Source organism: Mus caroli, unplaced genomic scaffold (genome assembly GCF_978045245.1).
Source record: "Mus caroli unplaced genomic scaffold, Mus_caroli_1 scaffold_12, whole genome shotgun sequence".
In the NCBI taxonomy this organism is placed as follows: domain Eukaryota; kingdom Metazoa; phylum Chordata; class Mammalia; order Rodentia; family Muridae; genus Mus; species Mus caroli.
Genome location: NW_028227267.1, coordinates 37035530 through 37054095, shown reverse-complemented (window position 1 = coordinate 37054095; position 18566 = coordinate 37035530). Strand labels below are relative to the sequence as shown.

Genomic DNA, 18566 nt, shown 5'->3' with positions numbered 1-18566 from the left:
GTACAGGATGGCAGTATCTAAGGAGCCATACACATAGCAGGGCTATTGGTTTTTGGTTTTGCTTTTGTTTTGTCCTTCATGAGTATCCCCTTTAGAGTTCAATGCTTACCCTTGGGAAGAATTGCATGAAGCACACTCTTGCTGATTACAGTATCTTTTCAGTGTGCATGGATTTCCTGTGAGATGGTTTCTCTGGGGATTCCCAGATATAGGGGTTCACAAGGAGAGCCAAGGAAGGATTCTGCACTCCAGAAATAATAAGAGGCTTCACTTCAAAGTTTGCTAGGCTCCTTAGAAGGCCTCTGTTCAATGTTAGATTCAGACACTGATACACACTTATTTTTCAATATAAACATTTAGACTATTGGAGAAATGTGGTGTTTTACTTTAACTCCAGCACAGTGTGTAGTTCACAATTCAGTGTCAAGCAATTTTTTACGTTTGAGAAAAACATCCAGGCCCAGGTGCTCTCTGCCCCTTCTCCTATGGGGATACAGGAAAGATCTCAGATGAAAGGTCATACTAGATTATCCTGATGAGTAAAGCTGGTGTTTCTTGGATCGCTGACATGGCAAGATCTCACCAGGCTTTTTTCTCTTCCTCCCATAGGTCTGAAATATTCTGCAGAAGCTGAAACAGATCAGAGACCAGGTCAAGATCTTGCTCCGACACAACAGTTCACCAGGAGCACTGGATGTACAAAGCAAATTAACCACCATTGCATCTAATCCTTGTAACCATGGCAATCTTGGGCTGCATTTTCTTCTATTTTGGTTTGCTATGGGTAATGAGGCCTTTATTTTGTCTAGCCTCTCATCCAGCAAGACTGCCTGTTTGGAAGGCTTCAGAGAAGTACTGAGATACATCAAGATCTGCTGGGCATCTAGCAGTACTCTGACAATGCCAATTTTGGCAGGTCCTGTTGGGTCATCAAGATATAATTCATAGAGGTCAGTCATGTGAATTTGAAAAACTTTGAGGTATCATCTGTAACATCTCTCATGTTAACCTTGAAGGACTAGTCCATCAGCAGAACACCCACCCCAATGAGGCATGCCTATATTCATCTTCAACAGATTATTACCATCAGTGACTGCCTTTGCACTATTTCACCAAGGCCAGCAACAGGCTGTGGGTCTGTGCTGAACATCTGCAGCAAGAGAATGATGCTTAGCTTAATTATTTTGTTTGGTTTTTGGTTAGAGTTTTGATTTCTTTGGGTCTTTGGTTTTCCTGTGTTTTCATTTGAAGTTTCAATATATATTCATTATCTTTTTGTTAATGTAATTAATTTGCATTTTGCTAAGTCTATATCTTGTATAAACTGACTCCCCACGTTAAGAATTTATTGAATAAAATTAGTGTATTGTTATGGATAAAACATCATCTCTAATTATTTCTATTATAAGGATATTCTGCATTTATGTGTGGTTCATACATAGTCCTGTAACACTAGAAGTTTCAGGCAGGAATGGGACTCTTCAAGTATTATGTTGTTTAGGCTTCATTAGTAGTGCCCAGCCAGCCAGATCTCCACATAAAATTGAGCTTTTGATGTGGATAATGTATCAAACTATGTGGATCCCGATGTCAGGATGGAAAAAGTATCCATGCTCTATCTCTATAGTCAAAAATTTAGCTACAGTCATAATGTACTCTCTTGTGGATGACCATATCAGACAAACAAATTAGAAACACAACAGTATTTCTCTAATACATCTCAGGAAACAAAAATATTCACATTGAGTAATTAAAATCTTCTGAATTATAAATGAAGTGATTGGGATTAAAATGACCTTCAAAGTTCATTTCATAATTGAATGTTTGATACCTACTTCATAGAACTGTTTTACAAAGGACTAGTAGATATGGACTTGCTGGAGGAGTTGTGACAATGGAGGTTGGCGTTGAGGTTTCAAAAGCTCATGCCAATCCCTGCCTCTGTCTTTGTCCCTGTCTTTGTCACTCTCTCTCTGTCTCTGTTGATCTCACTATGTTTTTCTCTTTTTTTTTCTCTATATCTCAGTCTATAATGTCTCTGTCTCCGTCTCTGCCTCAGTCTTTCTGTTTTTCTGTCAATCTGTATCTATCTATCTCTTTCCTCTGCCTCCTCTATATATATCAGATGAAAGTTTCCAATTGAATATTTTCTTTATACGTTATCCTGGTCAAGATGTGTCCTAGCAATAAAACAGTGAATAAGAAAGCAAAAGAAACTCTTAATCAATGCAAAGATCAGCTACAAGAAGGGAGAGGATCTTCACCAAGTGTACATAAGACAGAGAGTTCATTTTATAGACAATCGGATGGTGTTTAAAACCAAACACCAGGAAACCTGCCTGTTAAACATTAAAACATTATAAATTTAAACATTTCAAAATCTTCTATGGCTGTACATGGTAGTGCACAGCTGTAATCCCAGCAGTCAGAAGGCAGAGGCAAGAAGAACTGCATGAGCCTCTGGACAGCCTGGTCTATGTACTAGATTCTGGGATAGCAGGGTTAACTAGAGAGTCCCAGTCTCAAACACACTCCCTTCTGATGTTCTGTCGAACCGAACAGAATCTTCAAGAAAGAGAAAGAAATGGATCATAGATATGTATTTAAATGTTTAATATCCTTCCTCATAGGAAAATGCAAATTAAAATAGTTTTAACCTTGTATCTTACTGCAGTCAGAATGGCTATTACCAATAGACTAAGGACCACAACTGTTGGCATGAGTGTGGGGTAAGAGAACATATATTCACCTGTACAGTCATTACGAAAAACAGGAGAAATGTTCTGGAAAATATTACTAGAGATAGATCTTCTATATGAACCAGCTGTACTATTTGTGGTGGTGTGAATGAGAAGAACGCTTATAGGCTCATAGATTTGGATACTTGGTCAACAGGGTATAGCACTATTTGATCGAATTTGGAGCTGTGGCCTTCTGTGGAGGTGGGCTTTAGTGTTTCAAAAGCCCAGCTCAGGGCCAGTATCCCTGTTTCCTGCAGATCCAGATACAGAGCTCTCAGCTACTTCTCCAACACCATGTCTGCCTGTGCATGATTCTGTCAAGACAAAAATGTACTAAAATTCTGAAATGGTAAGCAGACCCCCATTTAAATGTTCTCCTTAAAGGGACCTATCATGGTCCTGTTGTCTCTTTCTAGCAAGAGAACACAGACTCAGACACTATTCCAGGGCATATAGCCAAAGGCATTATCCTAAGACAGAGACCTGAGTGTGCTCATGTTCCTTACTGATTTATTCACAATAGGCAGGACCTCAAAACAACCCAGACGTAAATATAACTGATGAAAGGATAATGAATATATGGTTCATATACAAAATGGTAATGAACTGTGACAATATAAATGACATTTACAGGTTAATGGATGGAGACATGAATAATCTTTCTGAGTGATATAACCCAGACCCAAAAAGACAAATACCATATGATGTGTCTTCTGTTGATGGTAACTTTGAATATCTAGAGATGTGTATTTAAACTGCAGTATCCATTGAAGGTAATGCATAGTGTTGAGTTATAGGAGGATATTTCAAGAAAATAATAGAACACATAATTGGTGAAGGAGAAAAAAGGAAAACAGTAGGACAGAGTGAGGTAAATATCTTGGGAGATTGCAGAGGAGTGTGGTGGCTTGAATATGCTTGATCATGGGAGTGGTACCTTTAGGAGTTGTGGCCTTGTTAGAAACAGTGTGTCAGTGTGGAGGGTGGGCTTTGAGACCCTCCTACTAAACACCAGTTAGACAGTCTTCTTGGTGCCTTCAGAATAAGATATAGAGCTCTTAGCTTCTTCTCCAAAGTAATGTCTGTCTAGATGCTGCCATGCTTCCTGCCTTGAAATCAATGGACTGAGCCTCTGAACCTATAAGCCATTCCCAATGAAAAGTGGCCTTGGTCCTGGTGTCTCCTCACATCAATAAAACTCAAAGACCTGGGACAGGAGACCACCATCTCAGGAATTTGGTAAGGTTGAGTGGGTTGGAAGTCCCAGACCCACAGCAGATGGCAAAAGTGTCACCTGCTTCCTAAAAGGCCTCTTTCATGGGACCAAAATCTCTACATAGGAACATGGCCTGTGGTCATTTAGAACAGAATAGAGTTCCCCCTACTAATGAGGTACCTAGAAGATGGTAGGGTTTAGTCAATAAGCTTCCCTTCCTGGACATTCCTTCCTCAGAAGGTACTTAACTTCTAGTCTAACCTCAAGACATGTTATGCTTTCATTTCCATGAAAAACAATCAATAAACAGTTTAGAACCAAGGACTGTCTCTCTCATCAAACCAACTGTGGGTTATATGGAGAAAAAGCCTTTGCCTACAGAGCTATGTCATCTAAGTCTCCAACAGAAGGCCCCTTAATACTCCTGGACTAGCCACCTCTGAGCTAACCCAGAATTCCCCATTCCCTGTTTTCAGGGCTAGTTCTCAGCCTGCTGGCCTCCTACATGCTCAGCTCCTCTGTGACTTCTAGCAGTACCTGCATGTCCAAGATTCTGAGAACCCCTTGGCCTGGTCTCCTTGCAGGCCAGCAGGCTCTAACCTGCTATAAACTCCCTGCAACCCAGCACTGTCTGGATGTCCAGGATTTCCTGGGTCCCTGTCCCCAGACTCCTTAACATAGGCCCATGGAATTCAGAACCTCCATTCTCTACTCTTGCCTGTGGTTTTCATTGTCAAATGGACTCCAAGGTGTCAGGGAACCCCAGCTTCGATCTCCCATGCCCAAGGCTACATTCTTCCACACCCTAAGTAGTGTAATTGCATTTCAATCAAGGTCAATACCAGACAGTGGGCTTAAGATACATACAATCTACCATGTCTGCATTTGGTCTGCCCAGTTGGTTTCCCACACCTGTGCTGCAGACCAGAAAGCAAAACAACACTAAGACAAGGAAGTAGTATGGAGGTGGGATAACTGACTGCAGACTTTTGAAAGGCCACCTGTAAGCCTACAATTTAAGAAGCTTTATAATACACAAACCCATATAAAGGAGGTTTAAATGAAAATACCCTATTATGCTCTGACAATTCCTCCCCTGAACATAATATACTACCCAATGAAAAGCCCAGAGCCAGGTTTGCGTTATCTTGTTTGGAGTTGCTCATCACTGAGTCTCATACACACTCCCCAATCATTAAAGACTGCTGCCATTGCTCTTCCTTCCTCTCTGGAAGTCAATGGTCAGACCACATTGCTGAAGAAGATGGTATCTGGCACAGCCATCAATTCAGGCATCTATCTCATTATTTTCTGTGTGTTGAGAACATATCTATTACTCTTTAGCAGTTACTTGGAGATATTTGGCCCATTGCAACCCACCAAATGTCTATAGAAGAGATAATCCCTTGGTAGCTGAGATTGCAAATCCCAGTCCACCATCACCCTCCTAAAATCTGGCAACTGATATTCTAATTTCAGCTTCTCTAAGTGGGCTAAACTGGAGAGGGAGCCCAGGGCCTCAGGCACACCATGCAGCAAACACTACAGGACAATACACTACACTTCACCACAGCACACCGCACGACACCACACTACAGTATACTACCCTAGATAACCCCAGTCCTCCTTTTTCTCTGAGATCAACTTTGGCTGTCCACTGTGGGAACATGTCTTCTTTATATATCTGCACTGGATATAGGAAAATATGTTTTAACCAAGATCACTTTGGTGTTTGTCTAGCAAGTTTGTTGGCAATGTTAAAGATTTTCAATTGGCATGCAACTTTATCCTTTGTGAAGATTCAATATAAGAACACAATGTACAACTATCAAATCATTTATCATTTCTTTTCATTGGGAGCTTTCAACTCCCATTTTCATTTTGACCTAATGTTTTCTTGTTGGTTGGTATTGTGGTAGAAGCTGTTCCACATTCTTTAATTTTCTTCTCCTGGTATAATGACCATTACCATACAACCCTGAAAATATCATCTCATCAGATACCTTTAAAGTGGCTAAATACTCTTTTGCAAAGAAATTATGGATTATGGAGAATCTGGGGGTTGGGTTGTAAAATACTTTCACAAAATAGTCAGAATATAAAACCTGTTAACTAGTTTCTGGTTTATTTAAAAGGATCAGCTTACCTGAAGTATAGAAATGATTTTCTTAAACAAGGACTTGCTGTAACCAAGTCTGTGAGGATTAGCTTTAATTGTCAGTTGGAAACAACCTGGAGTCAATCTCGGAGCAGAATCTCAACAAGGGATTTTTCCCTGGGTGGCCTGTGGGCATATCTTTGGGGTTGGTTCTCTTAGTCAAATTAAATGATATCAAAAACCACAGCCCACTCTCAGAGGCAATATTCCCTAGGCAGGGAGGAGGCCCTGAAATACATAAAGGTGGAGAATTGAACTGAACACAAGTAAGCACTCAAGTGAGCTAGTGAGCATATCTGTGTTCATTTGTCTCTGCATTGCAATGTCAGTGTGATGTGACCAGTACTCTCAAGCACCAGCTGTTACGACTTCCTGCAATGCTGGGCAGTCACATGAAACTGTAAGCTAAACAGTTTCTCTCCTAAGATGCTTTTTCTGAAGCGTCTTTTCATTTGTCCACCCTGTCAGATCTTCTCATTTGGAGACTTGAAACTATTTTTACTTTAATTCTCCATCAAATATAATAAGTTTCTGGGAACTGAACTTTCCCTTCTACAATGTTAAGTACTAGAATTAATTTCTTCGTTCTTATTGTAATTTGACATCTGTTATCTAACAATCCCCATCACCTTCCTTCTACTCAGGTCTCTACAAGAACTATCTCATCTACTCTATTTCTATAGAAGAGGTAATCCCTTGGTAGCTGAGATTGCAACTCCCAGTCCACCATCACCCTCATAAAATCTGGCAACTGATGTTCTAACTTCAGCTTCTCTAAGTGGGCTAAACTGGAGAGGGAGCCCAGGGCCTCATGTATACCAAGCAGCAAACACTACACGAGTGTACACTACACTTCACCACAACACACTGCCTCACACCACACTACAGTATACTACACTAGAGAACCCCAGTCCTCCTGTTTCTCTGAGGTCAACTTTCTTTCTTAGCCCTTTCTCAGCCTTCCTGCATGGATTATCTGCCCAAACAAGGTGAATGTACTAAAGCAAAGGGAACATTTTCTACTTTCAAAATCCACATTGAAATTTTCTGTGAACTCTCTGCAGAGTTCATGACCACCAGGAACACATCACCTCCCTTCTCCCCATTGCCACTTACTGGGTTCTCTCTCCATTTTTTCTGTTCTCTTTTCTAATCTGAGGGTACAGCCTTGGATACTCAGATTTTGGGTACTTTGTCCTTTCCTTCAGACCTCTGTATTTGCTGTGTCTCCCCTTAGGACTCTGTGTATCAGGCTGAGTACTTAGTAGAGCTGTTTCTAACTCTGCATCAGCAAATACCCACAAGAGCTTCTGGCCCTCAGATAGGTGGTTCTTCAAAGCTTTAGATAAGAGGTGTGACTCTGAACAACACCCTGACTACTGCAGAGGGATGGCTGCTGAACAAACTCCATGACTTGGAAGAGGGTTCCAGGAGGGTTTTGGGACTCCTCCAAATCTGGCTGCACTGCAGCTTCCCTTACAATTCAATGTGGATGTCTTACAGGTTAAGAGGATCAGTCAAGCACCAACAAGGTACCCACATGGATGCATCCAGAAAGGCATGATGCAGGAGAAGCTGAAAGTCCTACATGTTCATGTGAAGGCTGCTAATAGAACATTAATGTCCAGGCAGCTAGGGTGAGGGTCTTGACCACACGCTATACTCTAACATGGCCACACCTTCTTATATTGCCACTCAGTGGGTGGGCTGAGCATATAAAAACCATAACAAATATTGATGCAAAAATACACAATAACTTCTTGGAAACTGAATCTAATAGCACATGCAAATAGTCATCATGTGTAGGATGTAAGAATGATTCAATGTTTTGGAATTCATCAAAGTAATATACTATGTAAAAAATTTAAGAAATTTTTACTTGATCATCTCATTAGATGCTGTATCATCCCACAAATGCAGGAATGACACATTATGGACATCCATCAATGTAATCCCCTATATAAAATATCTTAAAATATATTGGATAATCTCATCAGATGCTGAAAAAGTGTTTGACAATATACAATACAACTTCAAGGTGAATGCATTGGAAGAATCAGAAAGTCACGGTCTATATCTGAATACAATAAGAGCAACATAGAGCAATCCAGTTGCCAACATCAAAATATATGGAGAAAAATTTGAAGCAATCCCATTAAAATCAGAGACAAGGAAAGACTTCCCCCTGTTCCCCTATGTATTCAACATAGTCCTTGACATTTTAGCCATAGCAATCAGGCAAAAAAGGCAGATCAAAGTGATGCAAATTGGAAGGGAAGAATTCAAGACACTACAATTTGAGGAGTATGGGATATTACACATAAATGAACCCCAAAATATCCAGGAGAGAACTCCTACAGCTGATAAATAACTTCAGCAATGTCAATGGATATAAAATTAACTCAAACAATCCAGGAACTTTCCACTACTCAAAGGATAATTAGGCTGAGGAAGAAATTTTTAAAAACTACATACTTCACAATAGTCACAAACAATATCCTGGTGTGATTCTAACAAAGCAAGGGAAAGATCTGAATGACAAGAACATTAAGTCTCTGAACAAAGAAATCAAAGAAGACCGTAGAAGATGGAAAGATCTCCCATGGTCATTGATGAGCAGGATTAATATAGTAAAAAAGGTCCATCTCGCCAAAACAATCTACGGATTCAATGCAATCCCCATCACAATTCCAACTCATTTCTTCACAGAGATAGAAAAAGCAATTCTCAAATTTATCTGGAATAACATAAACCCCAGTATAGCAAAAACTATTCTTAACAATAAAAGAATGGCTGGGGAAATCACTATCCCTGATCTCAAAATATACCACAGGGCAATAGTGATGAAAATGGCATGGTACTGGTATAGAGAGACAAGTAGACCGATGGAATAGAATTGAAGACCTAGAAATGGACCTACACTCATATGGTACTTGATCTTTGTCAAAGGAGCCAACACCATCCAGTGGATAAAAGAGAGCATTTTCAACAATTGGTGCTTGTTCAACTGGCAGTCTTCATATAGAAGAATGCAAATTGATCTATTCTTATCTCCTTGTACAATGCTCAATTCCAAGTCACTCAAGGACCTCCACATAAAACAAGATACACTGAATCTAATACAAGAGAGAGCAGTAAAGAACTTCGAACACATTGGCACAGGGAAAATGTTCCTGTACAGGACACCAATGGCTCATGCTGTAAGACAAAAAACATTGTCAAATGGTACCCCATAAAATTCAAAAGCTTTGTAAGTCAAAGGATACTGTCAAAAGGACAAAATTGCACACACATATTGGGAAGACATCTGTACCAACCCTACGTCTGATAGAGGAGTACTATCCTGCTGCAGACCCTCTGGGTCCCATGCCTGTGTGAAATGGTTCTCTAGAGTATGTGGGCAAAGCTTAGGACGGAGTGACAAACAGTCATACACAGGAGAGGTTGTGCAGAATCTGAATGTAATTTTCTGGTCGAACTTAGACTAATTATATTACAGCGAATATCATAAATTGTAAAACATAGCAGATAGGGTACATAGAAGTTTTCCAGGTGCAAGAGGAGTGACTATAAAAAGAATTTGTAGGAACCAGATAAATGTTTACATTAGAGATAAGCATCCCTCCAGATGTAAGAGGAGTGACTTCAAAAGGACGATGTTTACATTAGAGATTAGCACCTGCTTTGGATCAGCCCTGTGCCAGGCAAGAGTTTCACACTTTAATGTTAATGGGCTAGGGGAGTATTAACTCTTGCCTGGCCTCAGGAATAAAGTAGTGTCAAGGACCTTGGAATTCTTAGGTCTTTTTAATTCTTATCTATGTCTGGAGAATTCCCATTTATCAGTATAGTATATTAACTTGCTGTTGGCATGGAATGTAGTCTGTAAAAAGAATTTCTATCTCAGTGAGAATTCCAATCTCTTTCTGCAGATAACTGAGCTAATGGCTAGTGCTTTATTGTTTTATTGCAGTGCTTAATTAGTTACTGAATAGTTTAAGCTCCTTGCTGCTATATGGGAATTTAGAACACTGGGAAAGGCTTTAGCTATGTTAGAATTCAATCTTAAAAGGCATTAAGGTAATACTAAATAGAGCGCATGTGAATCCATACACTAGGCTAATGCGGGGATGGAAGATTGATTTTATGGTTTATAAAGATTTAGGGGAGAAAGTGCCAGACTCCAGGAAGAGAGTTTCCTTGAAACTCATTGCTGCATAGGTCAGCTTCCCAGGTTTCGCTATGTCAAACTGACTCAACCAAAGTACGTGGAGATCTTCCAAAATATATAAAGAACTCAAGAAGTTACACTCCAGAGATCCTAATAACCCTATTAAAGAATGGGGTACAGAGCTAAACAGAAAATTCTCAACTGAGGAAATTTGAATGGCTGAGATGTACTTAAAGAAATGTTCAACATCTTTAGTCATCAGGGAAATGCAAATCCAAATGAACCTAAGATTCCACTTCACAGCACTCAGATGGGCCAAGAACAAAACTCAGCTCACAGGTGATTCTGGCAAAAATGTGAAGAAAGAAGAACATTCCTCCATTCTTGCTGGGACACCAAATTGGAAAAACCACTTTGGAGATCAATCTGGCAATTCCTGAGAAAGTTGGAAATAGTTCTACCTCAAATAGAATTATACCACCATGGTGCATATGCCCAAAAGATTCTCCAATATATTAAAAGGACACATGCACCACTATGTTCATAGCAGCCATATGTAAAATGACCAGGCACTGAAAACAACCCAGATGTCCCTCAACAGAGGAATGGATACAGAAAATATGGTACATTGTACAGAAGTACTACTCAGCTTTAAAAACATTACTTCATGAAATTCAAAGGCCAATGTTTGGAAGTTGAAATATCATCCTGAGTGTGGTATCCTAGTCACAAAAGGACACACATGGTATGTAGTTATTGATAAGTGGAAATTGTTCAAAAAATGCATGGAATGCCCACGATACAACTAACAGACTATGGGAAACCAAAGAAGAAGGAAGATCACACCAAAGTGTGAATGCTACAGTTCTACTCAGAAGGGGGAAGAAAAGAATGTTTGGAAGTAGGAGGAGAGAAGGATCTGGGAGGGAGAGAAGAGTAGGAGGTAAAGGGGGTTCTGGTTCAGATATGGGGGGACATGGGGAAGAAATACAGAGGGAAAGTCATTTGAAATGAGGTCTGTAACTATTGGGAAGTGGGAACTGTGTGTAGCCACTATAAAATCTCAGATGTCAGGGACCCAAGAGATTCCCAGAACACAACATGGAGGACATTAGTCTAAATACCAAACAAAGAAGAAGTAGGAACTATACAGACCATATTTATTGGATAAGCATGGCAATCTTTGAAGGGTGGGGCCACCCAACCCTCTCAAAAGTATTAATCCAGCAATCCTTCTCTCAAAAGGAAATGCAGGGATAAAGAGAGGAGCAGAGTTTGAAGGAAAGGCCTTCCAGAGACTGCCCCAACTTGGGATCCATTCCATCTGGAGACACCAAACCCAGTCACTATTGCTGATGTCAAGAAATCTGATGCTGTCAGGAGCCTGGTATATTTTCTCTCTCTCTCTCTCTCTCTCTCTCTCTCTCTCTCTCTCTCTCTCTCTCTCTCTCTCTCTCTCTCTCTCTCTCTCTTTCTGTCTCTCTCTCTCTCTCTCCTTTTTTTCCCACAGATGGAGGAACATTTTTGTTGCTTTTCCCTAAACACAGTATAGCAATGATAGATAACATTCATATCAAGTTAGGATTATGGGTAATCAGAAAGTGATTCAGTATATCAGTATATAGCAATGGTTCTCAACTTTCCTAATGCTGCAAATCCTTTATGTACTTATTCATGTTTTGGTGATACTCCCGCCCCCATACCATAAAATTATTCAATGCTACTTCATAACTGCAACTTTTGGTAGTTGGTGTCTTTTGAAATGCTATGCACGCAGCCAAACATGAGACCGAGCGAGGGAACACAGATTGTAAAGTTAGGACAAGGACTGAAGGAAGAGAAGGGGCTTGCAACCCCATAAGCAGAACAACAAAATCAACCAAACAGAGCCCCGCAAAACTCACATGCACTAAAACACCAAGCACATAGTACATGAGGGGATATCCAGAGTTCCAGCTGGATACGTAACAGAGGACTGCCTTATCTGGCATCAATGGGAGGGCATGCCCTTGGTCCTGTACAGGCATGATGATCCAGGGTTGGGCAATGCTAGGGCACTGAGGCAGGAGTGTGGGGAGGAGGGGGTATAGCAGCACCCTCATAAATAGAGGCAATGCTAGAAGTGGAGGGGATGGGGTTTTTGGAGGGGGAACTGAGAAGGAGGATAACATTTGGACTGGAAATACATAGGAAAATCAATAAAGAAAAAGTAAAAATAAAGTTATAAAAATCACAAATGGGGCAACCCTGGAAAAGGACAACCTACAAAAGAAATCAGGATCTACAGATGGAAGCCTCACCAACAGAACATAGAAAAGAGAATCGCAGGCAAAGGAAATACCATAGATGATATTACAAAGTCACTCAAAGAAAATACAAAGAGTAAAAAACTCCCAACTCAAAACATCTAGCAAATGCAGGACACAATAAAAAGAACAAAACTAAGAATAACAGAAAAAGAAGTAGGTGAGGGTTAACAGTTCAAAGACCCAGAAAACATCTTCAACAATATCATTTTTAAAAGTCCTTAACCTAAAGCTGAGATGGCCTTAAATTTACAAGAAACCTACAACACACCAAATCGATTGGATCAATACAGAAAACCATTCTGTCACTTATTAAACAAAAGTATAAATGTACAGTATAAAGAAAGAAAATATTACAAGCTCTAAGGGAAAAAAGTCAAGTAACATACAAAGGAAGACCTATGAGAATTACATCAGACTTGTCACCAGAAATGATAATATCTAGAAGATCTTGTAAAAATGTCTTGCAGAGACTCTAAGAGAACACAAAAGCCAGCCCTGGCTACTATACCCAGAAAACTCTTTATGACCATAGTTGGAGAAATTAAGATATTCTGCGACAAAACCAAATTCAAACAATATCTTTCCACTAATCCAGCACTACAGAGGATACTAGAAGCAAAATTCCAACAGAATGAGTGTGATTATACCCAAGAAAACACAACAAATGAATAATCTCACAAAAGCCCCAAAGGAAAGGAAAAGCATGTTGTCTCCATTCCCTGCCATATTATCTCTACAAGTTTACTAGTGTTTGTCAACCTACATGGTCTGTTGGAAAAGCATCACCCCAATCCTCCACCACCAATAAGCAGAAGCATAGAATGAAGAGGATGGAGAAGCTCAAAAGATTTCTTCAGAAGATCAAAAATGATAGAGTTGAACTCCAGGGAATCCTAGCCAATTACACTAACAAGGCTTTGAACAACAGGTAGTCATTATGCCCAGTTCTTTGCTGACTGTCTTGGGCCCTCTCTGTTAACCTCAGAATCACTCATATCACAGGAGACTGCAACACCAGGCTGTCCACACATCCAAATTCATTTTGCTGAATGGATTTTCGACACAGAACTTCAAGTTCAGATAGGAGTGAAATGGGACTCAAGCAGTTTGATTTCTCCAAAGGTAAATCAGAGCCTGTGGTATGAATTACAGTCTAGGCATAAGGGTTGTAGTGTGTGAGCCCTAATCATGCATTGTAAGAATCCTATGCAGGTATAAGTTTTTGGGAGATGCAAAGTACACTGTGTTTATGGCCAATCATGTTTGCAGTTAAGCTGGAAGTAATTTGGTTTCAACTGGTTCCTGTCAACAGCTGGAGGGGCCTGGTCCCACATACTGTCTCTCAGTATAACTGGATTGGCCATAGTTCATCACTGCTTTTATCAAATTTTATTCACTATACTCTCAGATAATGTGTGTTCATTTGGCATTCTGATTGTGTTCGATTACGGGGGGGGGAAGTGTGTGTGTGTGTGTGTGTGTGTGTATGTTTCATTTAAGATCTGGAGTGTCTGTATAGTAAGCTGGGGCCTGAGATTTTGCTTGACACAGTTTCCAGCCAAAAATAGTGAAGACACAGGGAGCCTCACTTTGAGCAGCACAGCATATGAGCTCTGTGATCACCTTAGGTGCACACTGGAAATGTAGTATCCTGTAGATACTGATTATGTCCTTTGGGAGTTTATGTAGCAACAGAAGCAAGGATTGACATTTCCTTGTCTACAAACAGATGTGTCATCACAGGTTTAAGGTGGACCCAGGACTACGGCACAAGTTCCTGGAAATTTCTTGGAGAGCTAGTCTATTCTTTCATACCCCTTCGGGGAGATAAAGTAGGTCAAATCCCTGCCTTTACTTCCCTGCCTCTACTGACTCCAGGCAAAGAGTTATAAGTTTAATAAGCTCTAAGTGGAACTGGTAACATGGAGCAATGTTGTGGCATATATGTGTTGGGGAAGTCCACGATTCAGATTGAATTAACATAATCCTTGTATCCTTAGTTCATGGGATTATTTGCTCCTTGGGCCATGCCCTCCTAGAGAATTTAAATTAGGACATTCATGCTCAAGATGCAACATAACCAGGTGATGACTGACCTGAAGAGAATGCCTCAGGATATCAGTGAGACCTTGTACAAGTGCAAGGAGTTGACTAAAGAAAATCAATTCTACTGGTGAGTGACTAACAGGGTCATGATCCAAGCACTAGGCACAGGATATGTCTGCCCATCCTTGACTTTGAACCAAAGTAGGGGCTCAGTTTATATACGGTTTGCCTCTAAACCAGAAGCCTGGCTCCTTCAAATCAAGGCTCTAGGATTTTTACCTCTTAAAATCATTTTGGCCAAGTGTGAAGTGTCTGTGAGCAACTCAAATCATTGTCCTTCCCAACAAAGTATATTTGAATGTAGATACACAGATAAGGTTTCCATGGGACACCTAGAAAGACTGTATGTTGGTTGGGACTCTTGTATTCTCCTAGAGAAGGTCTGCCTTCTACCTACAGGTGATTTTTAAATAACATGGACATATAAGCACACATGTGTTCCAGGTCCTCTTCTGAGAGTTCCGTAGGTCCCTGTTAGTGTCAGGGTTTACAGATGTACCTCGGCTTCTGAAATATGGCTGTCCTCTGGATTTGATCTCTCTCAATGTGATGCTCCCTGGCCAATCTGGGCACCAGGGCCCATTGTGGCAGGGATGGTCCTTGGAGGAGTGGGAGGAAGATGGATGCTGACTTGTCTGACCATTTGTTTGTGACTCAGCATCAGGCACTGCCACCTCCAGAGTGAATCTAACCATCTCCAGCACAAAGTCAGGATGTTGTGGAAGGAGAACAGACAGTTGCTAGAGGAGCAGATTGTATTAGAAGAATGCTCCAAAGAATCAAAGAGGCTGCGTAAAGAAGACAGCCTGAAGACCAATGACCTATGTACCAAGCAGCAGCAGGTAGGATGAATAAATCATGAGGAGCAGGTTGCAGTCATGTCTAACCTTAAACACATTCAAGCCTAAGCAACCATCCTGTACCTGCATGTTTGGGAAGTAAACAATCCTGCTCAACTAAAAGTTGCATTTCCTTATGATAGATAGGTTGAACACACATTATACAATTACATGCCAGTATGCTAAATGTGTTCTATGTGCTTGCTTCCATTGTAGTAGCACAGAATGTTGATTGATGAAGTAATTTGTTTCTTAGGGGTCATGTGAGATCACAGGTAGGATAAAATTTACAAGTATTAGAGCCCAGTGGAATTGCCATATGAGTGGAAATCATTGTTTGGGGGGGGGGGCTTGTATGCTTTCTCTACCTTTTCCCTGCATTGCAAGATGGTCTCATCACTCTGCCTAGATCTTGGCTCACACTGAAAGAGCCTGAGCAGGTCCTTGTCAGGACTGTTTTCTGTCAGTGTTGCTAGAGTTCTTTCCTAGAGCTTATATTCTGGAGCTGACCGGATCAACAGGGATGTGAGAAAGGCTTCTCTCAGCCTGAGTGTTGGTGTGAGAGATGTGAGGCTTCAAGAATGAAATTTCACTAACACTCTCAACCTAGTCTAAGAAATGTGCCCCCTAAGAAATGTTAGTGCCCAAGGGATGGATAGCAGAGTCCTGTGTCTCACATTAAACATAATCCTTCCATAGTCCCTATTCAGCTGTTTCTCTACCATCCATTGTTATCTCCTCATAGTTTTCTACTCACTTATGATTTTTAGACAGAGAAAGCAACATATATCTACATCTATCTATCTATCTATCTATCTATCTATCTATCTATCTATCTAGAGAGAGACTATGTGTTTGTGTGTGGTATCTATCTATCTATCTATCTATCTATCTATCTATCTATCTATCTATCTATCTATAGAGAGAGTATGTGTTGGTGTGTGGCATAAGCATGTCTGTACAAATACATATATTGGTGGGTGTGTTGAAAGTCCAGTTATTTATGTAAGATTTTGTTCAGTTTTTCTTTGTTTTATTGATTGATTGATTGATTGATTGGGACAGCATCGTTTTGTTAGTTTTTTATTCAGTCTTTCTGTAACATATTCCCTAGAAACCAGGTCTGTCACTGAACCTGAGACTTCCTGTTTTGTTTAAGCTGTCTGACCAGCATCTTTGAATTTTCTGTCACCTCCCAGGCAGAAATCTTTGTATGGTTTGGTCTCAATTAATTGTTATGAGGTTCAATTAATCATAGCTAGGAGGATCATGGTGCTATTTTCTATAATTTTATACAAGCATTTTAGTGTTTTGGGGTTTTTTTATTTGTTTGTTTTTGTAAGTGCCAATTCATTAACAAAGAGGAAGTCAATGCTGTCTACTTCAGGTGTCAGACACACAACTTGGCTCACTGTGCCTTCTCATGAGTTTTATCTCATCATGAAGGAAACTTCAGAAAGAAGTAGTAGGGAGGGGGTAGACCAGTGGTGGTCTTACCCAAGAAATCTGGGCTACATGTTACCCACAGTTGAATGTTTCAACAATTAATGTCTTACTAATCCAAGAGAAGCCATGTTGCCAACACTTAAAAGTGAATGAAAACATAGGATAGTCCAGCCCACCTTTTCCAAATCTTACCATGTGACCTCAGATTCCCCTTCCCAGTCCTTCCCTCATTCATTACAACTTCCAGACCCTGGGTTTGGAGGCCGACCCATGTGAGAAAAAACCGCAAAGCAGACATGGTACCCTTGGAATACGAGTATGATATGGGGCACAAAAGGGGTGCTCAAAAACAGCTAGCTGAAGACATGAACAAAACGGGGCTCCAAGGATCTCGATGTTCCTATTGAAAGAATACTTAGGAACCTAAAACAACAGCCTATCATTCTAAGATGGGAGTGTGGGGCTCTTGGAGGTCAAGGGGCAGGAATCCAGGCACCCCAGAGTCAGAAAGATGGTTCCCTGACGTTGTCTAAAAGCATTGGTGTTGGTTGAGGGACCACAGAAGCCAACTTACCTGGATTATCATGGCTCTACATCCACTGGTCCTCAGACTCCAGTGGCCCTGGGATCGAGCTTCTTCGTGAAGCTCCACTTCTGTGTCTGTCTTCTGCTGCAGGGCCTTCACAAAGCACTCTTCCTCTTGCCTGCCTCGTGGACGCCAGCAAGGATCACAGGAGATACTCAGACCCTGGGGTCAGGAGGTCAGGAGACCAGGCCAGATGTGACCTTCGTGGCCACTTCCAATCCAGACACACGCTCTTGTCCCCCTCCCAGTTGGTCACTGCTAGCTTTCCTTTCTAGGCAGAGGAGTTCCTGAACCCGTAACAGCAACCCCTTCCAGCTCTATTGTATGGAGAGGTGAATCAGGATGTCACTTCCGGAATTATCTAGGAACCAGGTCCTCCGATCTTCTCTATGGCAGCTATCTCAGAGCAGAGCTCCTCGGGCCCAATACACTCCTAGGACAGAAGGACAGTCTCCAGTTTTATTGTTTTCTAATTAAACTCTTTAGTAATAAAAAGTTAAACATGTAAGCATTTTAAAAATAAAACTTAGACTCCTTTGCCTCATTGCACTAAGATAAACCCCTGGAATCTAATGAGTGTCTTACTGGCTTCACTGAGTGGATTCATGGAATCCTATACTGCATCCCTATGCTGACGTTATTTTGCTGAGTGTATCATAGACATGACTTTGCTTCTGTACAGATTCCCCCTCATTGTTTTGCAGAGTGCTGCATTTCAGAAAAATCAAGGCATGTTAAGTCACTAACCTCTTTTTGGCTGACATTACTAACGTGTGTGTGTGCGCGCGCGCACGCGTGCGTGCTCGCGGGCACACGCACAACTGTGTTTTTAAATTGGGTATTTTCTTTACTCACATTACCCGTTTCCTGGTTTCCCATCATAAAAAAAAAAAAAAAAAAAAAACCCTCCCCCAATTCCTTTTCCACTCCCCTTCTTACCAACCTACCCACTCCTGGTTCCTGGCCCTGGCATTATATCTCATGATTACAGCTA

At 40.8% G+C, this 18566-nt stretch overlaps 1 protein-coding gene across 2 annotated transcripts in view; it reads right to left on the bottom strand.

The window, feature by feature from the left end:
* The window catches only part of LOC147001755 (uncharacterized), a 347644-nt gene extending 329653 nt beyond the window's left edge, over positions 1–17991 (bottom strand). For both annotated transcript variants that reach the window (XR_015044623.1, XM_085828571.1), the window contains exon 1: positions 17561–17991. The gene's annotated coding sequence lies outside the window, so the exon portion shown is untranslated. The remainder of the gene's footprint in view (positions 1–17560) is intronic.
* Positions 17992–18566: the final 575 nt, after the last annotated feature.